Below are 9,055 nucleotides of genomic sequence, written 5' to 3'. Positions count from 1 at the left end.
TTTTAAGACCTTTTTACAGAAAGTAGCATTTCTAACTGACAGATCTGGAAATTAGCCTGACTTGGACAAACTATGGATTCAAAATGCAGATGAGATTTCCTCCTACTGTTAACTTGCCCTGGATTTGATACCCACCCTCAAAAGAATCCTATAAAAAACTGATTCAAAGCACCTTTGAAATTGCAGTAGTGCAGCAAAACCACAAGTAAACAGCGGCCTGTTAACCTGTTATTTCAAATACAGACTGAAAAGCCAACAGGCATTTTTTTGTGCAATTTTTTAAAAACATCGTTAAGTTGATATATCAAATCTGCACAGCGCTGTCCCTTCAGAGAAGGCAAGAAAGTGCCGGCACATCATGTGGGAGGCCGTCCTTGGTGCTGTAGGCTGTGAAAGTGGGCCTCCTTCAGGGTCTGGTTGATGTGGAAGTAAGGGCCTTGGCACAGTGTGGATCTCCCTGGCACGGGCTGGGGTGGGGCGCGTGGGGGCTGGACCGGGCGGTGGGGTGGTTTAAGCTGCTCTCCAGCCCGCTGGCCTGGCCCGGCCTCTTGATGCTGCTGCTGCTGTTCCCGCCACTGTCACTGCTGTTCCCGCCACTGTCACTGCTTGAGGACCGTGTCCCAGGAATCGTGAAAGACAGGGTTTCTACTCTCCTTGTGGTCTGTGGGGGGAGATGGTGGTCTTCTTCACTGCCGTTCCTTCTCCTTTTCCTGGGGCGGAGGCGCTCGCTCACGGCAGACGATGGAGGCCAGCGACGCGGCACCACTCTGCGAGGAGAGGGAACAGAGAGTTTTGCGTTTCGGCGGCCGCCACGCACTCCCCCTCGGGCCTTGGCTCTCGCCGCGGCTCTGGTGGAAGCTGCCAGCCAAAAGATTACTCTTTTGCTTTGAATTATGTATGCTGCCTTTTTGCCTTCTGAACATACCCCACTTTGAACTAATATATAGTTGTAAATAAATAAAAGTTCTATGGTAGAAAATTCTTAGACATTTCAGAAGATAATACAACCCCAAATATTTTTAATCCATTAATTTAATTCATCCCTCAATTTACTCCTTTACTAATAGTTTATTCCTTTATTTAACAAAAAGGTATGTTTGAGGCATGACTGTGTAACTGGCCCCTGCACACAAACTGAATAAAATATAATCCTTGTGCTTGTACTTAGAGACTCAGGAGAATCTTTGTAGAACTCAAGTTTCTTATTTATAGAAATCAATTCTAGTTAACCTAGTAGCAATGAATTTAAAACATAGCTCAAATATTTGTATAGTTCAAATAATGCTTGGGAAATGAGCAGGAACAGATAGCCTGATCCACAACAGATCATACTAAAATAAGTGTCGGGTTGGAATGCCATCATTACTGCTGCTGATGACGGAGGACCACTGTTGACATTACTCCCAGAGAACCTGGATGCTGTCATCACTATTTCTGGTCCTGCTGGCACAGCTGCTACTGGGCACTGGGTGCTCCTGATGATGAAATGAACGTTAAAGAGTCTTGCATCAGCCTTTACAAACTGAATTCAGGAAGATAGCGTTATGTGTGACTCAATACTTTCTCTCCTTCACTCACTTCACATCTAATCTTCCGGAAAATCTGTTCTCTTTAATTTTAAAATAAATGCATTATATGGCCACATTTCACTATGCCCACTGTACCCCAATCCAAGCATGCCGTGGTCTCTTGTCTAGATTACAGTAAATTTCTTCCTGCTTTCACTCTACTCTCTGTCCTCAAGGGTGCGACTAGGGTGATCCTTTTAAATCATAAATCAAACCGTTTCACTCTTCTGCTCAAACCTTTCCAATGTCTTGCTATTTCACTCAGAGGAAACCACAAATCAGCAAAACTCATTGAATGGCTAGGTACAAGCACCTGAGTAATCTGACTTCCTGTTAATTCCTCACCCTGCTTCAGTCCCACTGGCCTCCGCTATTCCTTCATAAAGGCAGATACGCTCCACTTTAGTGGAGCATTCACTTGCTAGTGACTAGCAAGCATTCACTTGCTAGTCCCTCTGCAGAAAGGCTCTTCCTCAGATACCCACATGACTAACTCCCTCTTCTTCCTCAAGTCTCTACTGACTACCACATTTCCAAATGCAATCTGCCCTCTCCCCCTGGCATTCCCAATCCACTCAACCCAACTCTATTTTATCCCAAGGAAAACATCAACTTGCAATTTACTCTTTTATATGTATTTTTCTACTATTTGTCTCCCCTCCTTACTTTCCACCAGAAAAATAACCTATACTAGGGTACGGGTTGAGGAAAAGGGAGGAATGAATAAGCAGATCACAGATGATTTTTAGGGCAGTGAAACTGTTCTGTATGATAAAATAATGGTGGATACATGTAAGTATATATTTGTCAAAACCAACAGAAAGTGTAGCACCAAGAACGAACCCTAATGTAAACTATGGACTTTGGGTAAAACTGATGTGTCAGTGTAGGTCCATCAAGTGTAACGAATGTTCTACCCTGGTGTGGGGTTGCTAGTGGCAGATTGTGTGTGGGGGCAATGTGTATATGGTAGTTCTCTGTATTTCCTGTTTAATTTTCCTGTGAACCTGAAGCTGCTTTGAAAATAGAGTCTATTAGAAAAACCCTCTAAAAAGAAAATAATTAACACAAATATAACTGAAAATAGATTAGTATCCAGAATATATCAAGAATTTCTAAATGTAAATTTAAAAAGATAAACCACCAAATCAAAAAATTAGGACATCAAAAAAATTCCAAGGAAATATGAATGGATACAAAAATATGCTATATCACAAAAGGAGAATGTGAATCAAAATCATGTTTTCTAAAATGAATTTTCATGTAATTCACACATTGAAAATAACATTCATGGTAATTATAATAATTAAAGTATATGGAACAATAGGACCTAGTTTATACTTCTGGTGATGTTTAAAATGATACAGCTGTTTGACATAACAATGTGAGTATCTGAAGTGTTACCTGACAGTCTGTCTTTAAAATTCCTTGAAGTATCTTTGCATTTTTCTCTCCTTAGGCATAGTTACCTTGAAGAATGTTTCCTGGCCCCACTGAGAAGAGGCTAAGAGGAAAAACCCAAGTCCATACATCAGAAATTATTAGAGTCTCACAGGGGTATATAATCTTCCTTTCATTCAATGAGTTCTGAGTCTCTAAATTCACACATTTCTAGGAAATGTGTTAGGCACTATGACTCAAAATCTGTTTATAGGATTTTATTTTACATACATAAACACACCATATATATATGTATATGTGTGTGTATATGTGTACATATACATATGTGTGTGTAATTATACATGCAAATATATTTTTCAGTTATACAATCAAAAGTAAAATGTAGTTAAAATAAAGATGACCTTTGAGAAACTGCCCTGTATTTCAGTCCTCAGGGTCATGAACAATTAGCATAAACCTACAAAAATTCCTTAAGGCATACCATCTTGATGACTATGCTAGATCTGAAATCTATCCTGACAACCATACCCATTTTGTCTCTTGAGCTCTGTGCCACTATTTGATCTCTGCTTCCTTGGGGTCATCTCACTCCCTTAATTGCAGTTGAATTGAATCCATTTCAACCACAGAAAATTCTACCAGCATCTATATTCTATACAAAATTGCCACAAATATCACTTGTCAAAGATGATGACACTCCTCCTCAAAGTATATCCCTTGCCCTTGGTGGAGAAAGTGTCCTTTGGGCCCTTCCAGGGGATTTTTAGGGAGTGGATGGTCCATGTTAAATTCACTCCAGCATTTTTCTTTCTGTCAAAATTGTTTCAAGTTCCTTCTCAACATAGTACTTGGATTTGCTGGCATTTTCGTTCAATTTATCATTGTCTATCAGTGCCACCTGGTCAATTGTGTGGACCACTCACAGCTGTTATGCTACCATAGTGAATCTAGAAACTCTAGCAGATAGATTGATATTAATTCAGCCACTCTGTAATTATGTACTCAGAATACCTCCTATCTACAGTCTGCAGATTTTCTATAATATAAATACTAATGTAAATTGTGAAAATGAAACACTGAAAATCTTTTGGCATAATGCCTCTTTTCAAAGTTGTCTTTAATTGACAATCCCCAGAGGATTTTCAGCTGCTACCTAATTCAGTGTTTCTCAACATTGGCTGTTTCAAAATCAGCTGGGGAGATTTAAAGATTCCTAATGTCCAAGTCATTCCCCAAACTAATTGCATTGGTATTCCTGGGGAGGAACTCTGGCATCAGGATTTTTTAAAGCTCCCGGGCAATTCCAATGCATAGACAAGGTTGAGAAATACTCCTTTTTTTACTGAGCCGAACTTGAGTCCCTTTGCCCACATGCAGTAAAGCCAATCTACTGACACCAGGTTGTGGTGATGGAAAGTGCAGCGTTTATTGCAGGGTGCCAAGCAAGGAATCTGAGTAGCTAGTGCTTAAAAGGCCTCAACTCCTTGAAGGCTTTCAGGGAAAGGGTTTTAAAGATAGGGTGAGGGAGGTGGGTGATGGGGTGCATGATCAGCTCGTGAACATTCTTCTGATTGGTTGGTGGTGAGGTAAGTGGGAGTCAGCATCATTAACCTTCTGGTTCCAACCTGTGTGGAGTCTACATGCTTGTGGGCAGCATACAGTTAACTTCTTCCACCTGGGGGTGGTTTCAGTCTCTGCAAAACGCTCAAAGGATGTGGGTCAGAATATTATCTCTAGCCCTTGAGGAAGAACTAAAAATCCTTGACTTTGTTTAATGGCTAAACCATTATTATTTTGTCTTGCTCGACTGTTTTCCTTTCTTTCTGTATTTTCTCACTTTGATTAAATTCACTCTTTGGAACTCAGGGAAAGCCTAGGGAGCTAAAGTTTTTCTACAGACAAGAGGCAGGCAGAGGATATGGGCAGGGAGGGGTCTGTTCTGGGAAGGCCCAATAGGGTCCTGCTCGGTTATGCTTTTAAAGACAGCGATAGAAGAGGAATATGGTAGGCTGAATGTTGGCCCTCCAAAAGGACAACTGTGACCAGCGGTCTCATTTCTGTGCTTCCAAAGGAGTTGAGGTAAGTAATTTTTGTTTCTTTTTTCATAGTGGTGGTATCTAAAATAATGGTATATTACTTTAACAGTTACTAGCGTCTTCAGTTTGATGAAATAGAGCAGTGATTCAGCAAAACATAGGATCAAACTTCATCTGCTTTCTTTACCCTGAGGCTACAGGCAATAAGATATTCTTTAGCAAGGTCACAGAATTCCTGGGTTGATGAATAAAATAAGAATTTTAGCATGGTATTTTCTTCCTCTATGCTTTCTGTGTTATTGGTGACAGCCAATCCACACTGCAGTTATTAAATTTCTTGTGTCCCTTTTCCTGTTTTAGGGAGTAGTCAACTAAAACCCTGAAGGCTCCAATGAGCACCTCATTCTAGTAGATCCTCTATATCAATTTAGTTACCTCTTTCATTAATACATGTCTTGGAATCCCAGATTCTAATACTAAAACTAAATTTTTACCGCATTAAGTCTGAATTAAGCAAAATACCCAAGCTTCGAATTGTTTCTACTTCCTGAGGATCTGTTGCTAGAAACCTGTACCCTGTTTGCAGTATCTGTATCAGTCAAGATTGTTACCGAAAGTGGGGTTCTGGCTGCTTGCCCTCTGAAGCCAATAAAGAGGCAAGGTTGGTGGAAAGGAAAATTTGCTTTCAGAGGCTATCAAGTGGGGGAGGGGTGGAGGGAAGAGGGCCGACTCCTGCCCAAAGGCCTATTCCCCGCACTGACAATCAGTGGGCAAGAGCATTTATAGATGGAGGGAGGGGGCTAAGGCAGAAACAGCACAGTGGGCTCTGACAGTCATCTTGAAGTTAGTCATGCAGTGGTCTGATCAGTGTCATCTTCATTGTTTTAAATACAGTTAGTCTGTAGTACCAGGGTCGGTTTGTTCCCATTTCTTTGAGGCCAGTTCTCGGAATTGTGGCAACTTATGTCTGGTCATCATGTAGTTAACTTCTTCCACCTGGTGAGGGTTTTAGTCTCTGTAAGACAGCTCAAAGGATATGGTTCAGAATATTATCTACAGTCTTTGAGGAGGAACTAAAAGTCCTTGACTTTGCTTAATGACTAAACTATTGTTATTTTGTCTCCTTTGTTTTCCTTTGTTTCTGCATTCTCTCACTTCTCTGATTTAACTTATTCTTTGGCTAAAGTTTTTCCACAGGCAAGAGGCAGGCTAAGGACATGGGCAGGGAAGGATCATAGGGTTCTGCTCTGTTTCAAGATCTTGGTTGAGTATATCAGAGATCAACCACAGTTAACTACACAGAACATGAACTTACAGGAAATATATTGTTTATCTAACATGAAGGTTCTCTCTGCCATTATTATCTGAATTCAAAGTCCCAGATTGTATATCAAATGGGAATGTCTTTGGTACAATACACATACTCTACATGTCAGTTGTCAAAGGAACAGAGAAGTCTAGCATCTGAACTATGTAACTTTGGTGGTAGAAAGCAGAATATCACATCTCCATAAGAACTACATGTTGATAAATTCTTCAAACATGGGAAGGGGTTTCAGATGCCAGTCTAGAGGGAGGATTCATTGTGTCTTCAAATTTACCTAAGAATTTTCTCAGGTATGTGTTAGGGATAAGGCAGGGAATAAAGAATATTCCAGGCTGTGGGAATAAAGGACACATGTCAGAATTATAGTTTAGGATTCTAGTTTAAGATGGCAACTGCCACCCTTTATTTGTCCTCTACTAAAAATCCTGCTGAAATGACAGAAAAAAATGAGGTAAAAAATGAATAATTTTATTGAGAATAGAAAAAGGAGAAACAGTGGGAGACTTTTTTTTTTTTTAATTTAGAAAGCAGAAATGCCACTGACCAACGAAAGTAGAAAATGAATGTGAGTATGTTTGGAATGGAAAGCAAGAATGCGTTGTGTGACAGAAATGCAGGTGCTTAAACAAAGGGCTGTATAGTGAATAGCAGAGCTAGATCTTTCACCCTTCCCACATTTTTAGGAAGATAAATCTGCTGGCAGCACCAGTGTTGGTCCCCACGTTGAAACCCTAAAGGGCATGATCTGTCTGGGAAAGGCTTGGGCTCTGTGGTATTGGTTCCTCGGAGAAAAGGCACCTTTTCTTGGCATTGAATGGTTTCATTTTCAAAATTACCAATCTATTAAATTAGCCACCTTTATTAAACAGAATTCTCAGTCATCTCTTCCATTCAGGGAAGATATCTCTTAAAGAAACAGAACTATATAACTGGTAAAGAAATCCATGCCATCAATCCGTATTAAAAAAATTTTATTTATAAATTCAGAGCATACCCAAGGGGAATTTTGAGAGCCATTGACTTGACTCAAAATTAAAAGGCATTTATGGGAGTAAAGCAAGTTTAAAAATTTTAATGTTTTTATATCTATATCCCTCACTGCCTTAGTAGGAGTGTGTGTCTAAATTATGTGATGATTAAGTCTTCTCTGTTTAAAAAAGAAGAGGGAGAAGCTTCTCTCCTCCTTAGGATGTATTCTTGAGAACACAAGACCTTTTAATTTTACAACACAAGGTCCTGGGCCTTCTGATTCTTGAACTGTAAACACAAACCTCCAACATTAATTTAGGAGGCCCCCATAAGATAAGCAATCACAAAGTGTATTTTCTTGTCTCAAGGAAATGGGAGAAGTTTTTTTCTCTTATACTTTTTTCTATAAAGTGCATGAAATTCTGTGCAGACCCCATAATCATTCTTGTTTTACCTTACATTCGTATAATCTATTAGTACTTATCCAGTTATGTGATTGTTCTCTGCCCATTCTCTGTTGGTAGGGAGAGGACTTTTGTTGACAAGATTACTTATTTTTCCTGATAATATATAAGTGGGACTGGCGCTAACCATTTAGACTACTATTTCTGGAAGCAGAGCCTTCACTTCTAATCCATGTCTAAGAATTTTGTACTTAAATATAGGGTGTGTATCGGGAGCAGTACACTAAAAGAAAAAACAAATGATGTAATTTAAGGTAGCCTTTCAGCACTTTGTGTGAGATAGTTGGGGTAAACATAATTTCTGTAAAGTTCCTCAAACCATACTATACCTGAAATTATGCAATTTCTAGTCAGTTCATCGTATGTCCGCATTTGTCTATTTTACTATTTCCTGTGGCACACCGTTATTAGCTCTGAGAATTGAGAGTGGAAATGAGTTTGTTAATCTGATGGTCTATTTTATTCTGGCTTCCTTTTTTTCCTCAATTGAAAATATAGTCAAAGACTCAAGTGGTGAATCATATTTATTTCTGTAATATAGATTTAAATATGCTTAATTCTGTTCATCTGTCTGAAATATATAATATTTAATATTTAATACATAAATTGTGATCTGTGTTTAGAAAATATGTGATTATACCATTATATTCTATTTTTAACCTTATATCTGGAACGTAAAGTTCTACTGCAATTATTACACAGAGGCCACTTTCACTGTAATTCTGAGTTTTCATGGGTCCATTGGGAAAGCTTAAGATGTGTGTAATGGTAACGTGAGTTTTATTGGGCTTCCTTCATCAAGAAATAACCATACTAATTATTTTCTATGAAGTGTATGTGTCAGTTGCATTGTCCTGTACTGCCTTCAGTGTGAATGTGTCCCTTGGCTAGATGCTATATTGTGTGAAACTTCATGCCTGTATGTCAAGCATTTTGTAACTCCCTATATGGTGGTGCTGACTGGGGCTCTAGGGTAAGAAAAAAATTCTCCATAACCAGAATAGATGTCAATTTCTGTGAGAATGACTTGTTACCCCTGGTAACAAAGGATAATTTGTCTTCCCAAGGAAGTATGCCATATGGGTGATTCAAAATTGTTGTTTTTGTTTGTTTGTTTTTTCTGAGAGATTAAACTTTCTGAGAAGGCAGAAGCTAGATTGTTAGAATTCATGCTGCTGGGTTCCTGTGTGATCTCCATCTTTTACCCAGTGATTACTCCATTCCTATACCTGTCATGCCAGGTCTGGCATAGCCAATAACAAAGACTATTTAGTATCAGCTGGCTGAGTA

The 9,055-nt window shown here is 39.2% G+C and overlaps 1 pseudogene; it reads right to left on the bottom strand.

The window, feature by feature from the left end:
• Positions 1-356: 356 nt before the first annotated feature.
• On the bottom strand, positions 357-5,980 carry LOC137765863 (protein VCF1-like; annotated as a pseudogene).
• Between the last annotated feature and the right edge of the window lie 3,075 nt (positions 5,981-9,055).

The sequence above is a fragment of the Eschrichtius robustus genome, chromosome 6 (assembly GCF_028021215.1).
Source record: "Eschrichtius robustus isolate mEscRob2 chromosome 6, mEscRob2.pri, whole genome shotgun sequence".
Taxonomy (NCBI): Eukaryota; Metazoa; Chordata; class Mammalia; order Artiodactyla; family Eschrichtiidae; genus Eschrichtius; species Eschrichtius robustus.
Note: the sequence above shows the minus strand (reverse complement) of the source record. Positions and strands in the feature narration are given on the sequence as shown.